This window comes from Meleagris gallopavo, chromosome 1 (assembly GCF_000146605.3).
Source record: "Meleagris gallopavo isolate NT-WF06-2002-E0010 breed Aviagen turkey brand Nicholas breeding stock chromosome 1, Turkey_5.1, whole genome shotgun sequence".
NCBI lineage: Eukaryota > Metazoa > Chordata > Aves > Galliformes > Phasianidae > Meleagris > Meleagris gallopavo.
Window position 1 is genome coordinate 106,234,661 of NC_015011.2, and position 7,651 is coordinate 106,242,311.

Sequence of the window (7,651 nt, forward strand, 5' to 3'; positions counted from 1 at the left end):
TCTAAGATGAAAAAGGTTTTAGAAAATAATTCAATGGGAGTAGAACCTGAAAAGTTATTTTAATAAAGTGAAGAAAACTGATTTTGCTTAATGTGAAAATAAGCTTAGAGAAGGGATAAGTCTTCTGTGTTTGACTCCTACACAGATAAATAAATAGATCCATCGACAGATGTATGTTTTTGAAGAACAAAAGTGTGTGCCTTTAGTGAAAAATCAATGCTACTCTAGTTGTTCAATATTACCCATTGAAAGAGCTTTCCTGCATAAAAGAAAGTGACAAATCATATATAACATGAGTGTATATCAGGTTAAAGTTTGTATCCTGGTAAGGTAATCAAAAGGATGAAAGCAATTGGTTTTGCCTCCATCTAGCTCCTGATCATAGATTGAAATTTATGATCAAAATAGTATCAAGAGGTGTGGATTTTCTTATTCATTATTCAGATTTAGTTTAATGGCATATGCATGATTTATGGTTATTTGAAAATATAATGTATAGAGAACTGTGCATATTACTTTTCCCATTATTATACTTCATTTGTTTTGGCCATAAACCTTTAAACTATCAAACACTATTGCTTATGATTAACATGTTTACATTTGAAATATATACATATACTGTTATATAAGTAAACTGAATGACTCACAAGAGTCAGAATAGTAACAGCTCTAGATAACATCGAAATGAGACCTTGCTTTAGTTTACAGGTATGTAAGAGAACTGCAGAATGGGATTTTGGGGTGAGAGAGGTGAGGGGTTCTAACTGGGACTCCCCTCTTCCCCCAGAATTGCATTTAGTAACATGATCAGAAACTCCATAGGGTAATAGGACCAAAAGTACAAATTCTGATATATGTGACTAGCTAGGCTGAGCAATTCCCCTGGATTATGTGGTCCTTTCTGCAACTGACACTGCTCTCACACTTACATGACACTTAAAGGACAAGCTCCTTTGGCCAACTTCCTCCTGTCCAAAGGTACTAACACCACAAATGCCCAGAGTCTCAGTGGAGATAGGAGTGGCTTAGCTTATCAGATTCCGAATATCCACCAGCTTGTCTTTTTTTCCCCACAAAACTCGTGTAAATCTGTTGGTCACCACATTAACTCCAGGTAAGAAAGAAAACATAATGTACGCATGTGGTGTTCTTTTCAGTTTAAAAGGGAAAATTGAGGAAATTCTCATTTGTCAGCCTGATACATTCTATACTTGAAAATACAGGCAGTGCATTGTCTCTTTGGTATATGGTAAAGCGTAGTTGTTAAAGACTTATCAGATTGGATGGCATTACAAGCTTTTAAAATGTATATCTATTAATAGTGATGTTAAATACATACATTTTTTTCAATCCCCCACAATTTGGCTACTTCAGCATAGATTCAAGAGAGTATACGGACATGACTTTAATGAAATTTCAAGGAATTGTAATCTTGAAGTTGGTGTCATGAAAAAATCAAGATGTGATATTAAGAGTCTTAAAATGAAGACATGAGCAACAAATAAGAGAATGAAAATAATGTGGAAGGTAATCAAAAATGGAAAGGAAAAAATCAGAAAAATTCACTTCAAAAGGAATTTAGGATGCAAAGAGACCCTTGGCCATATGAACTTGCAGTAGAATACCAATGTTAAATAGTTTAATGCTCTAAATATTAGTATAGTGCTCCCAATTCAAGGAGATAGCAGAAACAAAAAGGTAGTACACAGAAGGAGGAAGCATGGAGAGGCTACCTAGGAGGGGTGCAGAGGCATTTTCTGAGCATGTAGTGGTAGGGTTAGGAAAACTAAAGATCAGCTGGAGGTAGTGACAGACAACAAAAGAGGTTTCACTGAAAATTAAAGACTAAGAAGTGGACCAGCTGTTCAATGGGAACATGACAACTAAGGATAAAAAAGACTGAGGTACTCAGTGTTCTTTTCACCTCGTTTATCACACACCGATAAGTTTTGTCCTCTGGCGACCACCTCTGAGATGTTTGAGCCTCCTGGCAGTCTGAGGGAGTGAAACTGTACAGTAGAGGCAGATGGAGTTAGTGGGAGCTTCAGCTGATTAGCTATACATGAGTCCCTGTGACCAGATGGGAGGAATCCAAGGGTGCCAGAGGACCTGGCTGATGTCACTGATCACAGTGGAAGTTCCAAATGACAGAAAAAAAAAGGCAAATGTCACAGCTATCCTCAGGAAGGGCAAGAAGGAGGACTGGGAAGCTAGAGGCTGGTCAACACCACATTGGTCCATGGGAAGGTGATAGAACAAATCCTCTTACAAGCCATTTCCAAGCACAGGAAGGACAAAAAGTTGATTGGCAATATGAATTTACTGAGGTCAAAATCTACCCTTCCACCTTGAATGTATTCTATGATGTTATGACTGTCTCTGTCGATGAAGAGTGAGAAGTGGACATTGTGTTCCTAACTTAAGTAAGACCTTTTAATTTGTTTTCTTCAATAGCATTATTACCACGCTGGTGAGATATGGATTGGACAAGTAGATGATAAGGCAGGTGGAAAATTATCTGGATTGCTGGGCTCAAAGAGCTGTTCATAATTAGCCAGTGGTACGAAGTCCAACCAGTGACCAGTTACTAGCAGTTACTCAGGGATCACTTTTAGGATCAATACTGTTTTATGCCTTTATTAATGACTTACACAGTGGGATTAAAGGGCACCGCAACATTCCACTAAAGGAGCCGTTGATATGCTGAAGGGTAGGGCTGTCCCTGTTCAGAAAGACTTTGGCAGAGGTGTAGCTAGCCAGCACAGAGAGGTACTCCTTTCCCTCCACACTTGTAAGACCACATCTTGAGTGCTGTGTCCAATTTGGGATTCCTCAGTACAAGAAAGACATGAATTTAGGACCAAGGACCAAGCTAGCACAGGCAATTGAGATGATGTACTGAAGCACAGGGACAGACACAAGGAGATACAGAAGGAACTGGAACTGTTCAGCCTGGATGAGAGGCACGTAATGCACCTAGTAGCTTACTTTTTGGCACAAGGTTAAATCAAAATCTAAGTACATTACAATTATTATAAGATTATTAGATTATATTACACCTGTAACACTGACGTTTTGTCTGAAGTTTGATGTTAGAGAACACCATTTCAAAATTAGTCATAAAGAAGACAATATCTTCTTCCCATCTGTCTGGTTTTCTTAGGAATTACCATAACATGATAAAGGATATTATCAGTTAAAAATACAGAGTCTGAGCTGAAGGTGCCTTTTGATGCCTCATAATATGAATAAGCCCAAACTTTGCATAGTAACATTTCCTTTAGGCTGTTCAGCTACTAGATTGCTGCTATTTTATAATCTTATAATTAGTAGTTGCACAAGTCCTCTCTGGCATGCAGCCAGTAGACTGTGCCTATCACATGCTGGGCCGTGGGGATCATAAAGTTCAAGTTACTCAGAACAAATTTTACGTACAATACGTATTTTAAACAAAGGGCTCATGGAAATAGTCACCAGGAGGAAAAATAGTATTCAGGTGGACTGCACAACTGTAAGTGGAAAACACAAGGTTGTATATTTGGAGAAGTCTCTAGGCTTGTGTGTGTGTGTGTGTGTACGCGCGTGCAAAGATTTTCTTTCATAATGGAGTAGGGTAAGACCTGAGCTTTCTTTTCTCCTTATCACTTCTCTTCATTTCATTGGAAAACAAGGAAAAGGTTATAGTTAGAACTGGACTCTGAAGAAAGCAAGGGAAGGAAACATTGGGTGTGAGAGTAAAGATATCCATAACAAAGGTCACTAATATGAAAATACATGTGAAATAGCTAGGCCTTGTAGCAAAAGAAGAAACACAGGGACTAAGGAAATTTGACTTCACTTGGCTTGGCAATGTATGCAGCCAGCACTATGTACATGTTAGACAAGCCTGTGTGGTACTGTTTGCATGGCTTTAATGTGGCCAATCTGCCAACAAGCAGTTACTGATGAAGAGGATGTGTACTGGCATATCTCATCCAGAAATACTATGCAGACAGTGCTCTATATCAAGAGAATGTGATATCTATCTAACCATTGTTTTTCCCTCAATTCCAATCTAAATCGATGTGCGGGAGAATGAGTAAAAAATCTTAGTGACATCTTATTATAATTTATCATGTGTGTTTGTACTGTTGGCACTAGACTTTTTGGCTCCGCTCTATTTTTCTCCTTTTCCTTGTGCATTGTTCAATTTTCTGGTCACAACTGCCAGAACCAGTAGGATGGTTAATAATCTTTGAAGTAGAAAAATGAGTAAAACTGTCTTAAAGTGCAAGTTAGCTATAGAAATAATTGTAAATATTATATGCAAAAATATAACAGTAAACAAACATTATGAAAAAAAAAATAGCTATAGAAATTCATCATATGATTCTTTTCCTTGGTACTGCCTAGATGTGTGTGGAGCCATACCCATGCATTTTGGAGACGTAACCACATTGAGACCTATGTTTTCCCCCTTCTGTGATTCTGAAGAGCTTCTACAGGTAAGAGAAGCACCTGAATTATCTCCTAGTTAATGGTTGATGGAACTAAGTCCTAGCTGAGGTGATAAATTCTGCTTCCTCTTTCAACACATGCAGCCTCATTCCTCAACCTTCTTACCATTCCAGGTAGCGACAATCAGAGGAGAGGGTTAATAGGGGATTTACATTTCTCCACTTCCCCGCCCTTCACACACACTGCCTTGCACCTGCATTTGAGATTTCAACAGATTCGAACAAAAGGCAGGGTCTTCAGTGAGAACAATGGGACTGCTGTGTGTATAAATAACAGCAGTTATTTATGTTGTTTCTGATGTTTCTGTTACGGGTTTTGTGCTTTTCCTAGCTGTCCGGCTTAGTCTGTTGGCACACTGAATGAGTAGGATTGGGTTTAAGGAAAGAGAATCCCACCTTTGAAATCAGCAAATCTCAGAGAGCCTTCTACACAGCAAATCAGTCTGATTTCCTTCCTTGATTGGGGAATAGGCTTTTTGGAAAGCAGGTAGACAGAGAGAGACAGACAGGCAGACAGGGGTAGGACGTGGTTCCAGAGACAGATGCCTAAATTTAGGTTCTTGTAGTGGAGATGACTTCACGTGAGCTAAGTTTCTATGTTAGCATGAGGTCAACTGCCTTCTAGCCACTGCTTGTTTTATATTAAGTAAGGGTTTTGAAATCAGTATTAAATGCTATTGTTTTTTTAATTTTCCTTTTATTTTTTTTAAGGGTAATATCTTGATTTAGGGTTACAGAGACAGACCACTGTTATTTGTGACAATCTAATTTCATTTTTTTAGTGATTCACTGTCAAAATGGTACAAAAGACTTCTTGAGCTACAGGAGGCCAAAAGCTGAGCAGCAGACATCCATGACATAACTTCATGAAAAAGATAAACACAGTCTAGAAGTATAAAGGAGAAGATTATCTTCAAGTAGGGGAAGGAATCCCTCCTCCCTGCTCTTGTATTGGCAAAGCCCCTAGTACAATAAAGACAGGGAACTGTTGGAGAGGATGCAGAGAAGGGCCACGAAGATGATCAGGGGACTGGAGCACCTCCCCTATGAAGACAGGCTGAGGGAGCTGGGCTTGTTTAGCCTGGAGAAATGAGGGCTGCGGGGTGACCTCACTGCAGCCTTTCACTACCTAAAGGGAGCCTACAAACATGAGGGGAATCAACTCTTTGAAAGGGTTGATAACAGCAGGACAAGGGGAAATGGTTTTAGGTTGAGGGAGGGGAGATTTAGGTTGGATGTCAGGGGGAAATTCTTTACAGAGAGAGTGGTGAGGTACTGGATCAGGCTGCCCAGAGAGGTTGTGGATGCCCTGGATGCCCCGTCCCTGGAGGTGTTCAGGGCCAGGTTGGATGGGGCCCTGGGCAGCCTGGTCTAGTATGAAATGGGGAGGTTGGTGGCCCTGTATGTGGCAGAGGGGTTGGAGATTCATGATCCTTGAAGTCCCTTTTGTGTGATTTTGTGATTCTGTGAAAGCTGGAGTATCCTCAGCGCATCGGGAACTGATCTGGCTCATTTAAAGAAAGGCCAGTGAGAAGAATCACCAGTGTAACCTCCCTCCTACGACTTTTAGGTAAATAGCACACAGTTTAGCATTGTTTAGCCTAAAGCTGATGAAGTTGATGTGGAATGTAAAAGCCACAGGTGCACAGAAGCCGGAAGGTATGCTCTCCACACCAATCAATTGACAGAACACAGCAGAAGTTGTAGGACAGAGACTTAAGAAAATAATGTCAGAGTAGAACAGGAAGAGCCTAGTCTGGTTTTACACACACCAATTATTGGTAGCTAATGCATCTCACCAGACCCACGTCTAAATGGAATGATCTAAGTACAGCTGATGCTGATTTGGGACAAGAGTTTAGTTTCTCAAATGCAAAAGCAATTTCACAGACTGAATGTCATTGAACTTGTTCAAGGTAACTTCCCCAGAAGTTCTATCAGCCACTTCTGAGTTACATATATATATCTATTTTCAGCATCACTTCAAGATTTTACACCTGAAACGGGTTCATTTTTATTTGTCTGATGCACATTTCCAGCCAGCAGCCGGGAGGCTGAAGAGGATTCAATCCACAATTGTTCTTCAGAAAGCACACCAAGTGAATAAATGTTTATAACCCCAAATGGTGTCACGGCAGCAGATGAATGGCAGCAGAACAATGGGCATTTGCTGCACTTTTCAGGCCGCAGCCAAGTTCCCTAGCAACTACATAGGAGCTGTGCAGCCTGCAGAGGTACTGTGAGTGCCAGCAGGCTGTTACCTGAGAAATGACTGAGAAATGATCTTAGTGCCGTATTTCATTGAGGAGATACCATTAATCAATTGCCTGCTTGTAATTCACAGATACCACTTTCTCCCTTTGGGTAAACTATTAGGTAAGAATTCCTCTGGCTAATAATTTCATTGTTATTTAATTTCATATATGTGTTAGTATTAATTATATAAGTTTAAAGTTGTTTGAGTTCCAAGGAAATAGCACTGGGTAGCTGCTATGCTGTAAGAAAAGCACGCTGAGCTGAAGTTTGACATTAGGCTAAACTGATCTAATGGCTGTTAAGTGCTTAAGTGCCAATTGCTTCCTTGATTTAGGACTGTTTTTTGAAACACATAGATAGGTACAAGGCAAAAGGGAAAAATAAAAGGAATGGCTTTATCAAAGAGACATTGTTATTTATTAAATCAGTTAATCATATGTTACCAGAGTAATTAATAATTACTGATGCAAGGAATGTGACAGATTAGCCTACAGCGATACCAAGTGCTCCAAACTGATGATGGAAAGTCATGGTCTGCCTTTCCCAGGTGTCTGACTGCAACAGAGAGCAGGTCACTCCAGCTTCTATAACACTGCGCTCTCTGCTGCTCTGTTACTCACTGTGTCAGGGGAGGGGCAGCTGGGGGTTGGGAAAAGGGTCTGCACCAGAGGGTAGTGGGCATGGAACGGGCTGCCCAGGGCTGTGGGCATGGCCCCCAGTGCCGGAGTTCAGTAAACATTTGGACACTGCTCTCAGATGTAAGGTCTGATTTTGGGTGGTGCAGTGTGGAGCATGGATTTGGACTCAATGATCCTTATTGGTCTCTTTCAGCTTTGGATATTCTATGCTTCTATAATTCCATGATTCTATGAACCTAAGTGAGTTTCTTTACCATTCTG

General features: G+C 40.3%; 1 long non-coding RNA gene across 1 annotated transcript; it reads left to right on the forward strand.

The window, feature by feature from the left end:
• The first annotated feature begins 3,436 nt into the window (after nt 1–3,436).
• Nucleotides 3,437–7,423, forward strand: LOC104914429. Its single transcript, XR_796008.2, has 3 exons — nt 3,437–3,511; nt 4,393–4,484; nt 6,473–7,423. It is a non-coding gene; the product is annotated as an uncharacterized LOC104914429 (long non-coding RNA).
• Nucleotides 7,424–7,651: the final 228 nt, after the last annotated feature.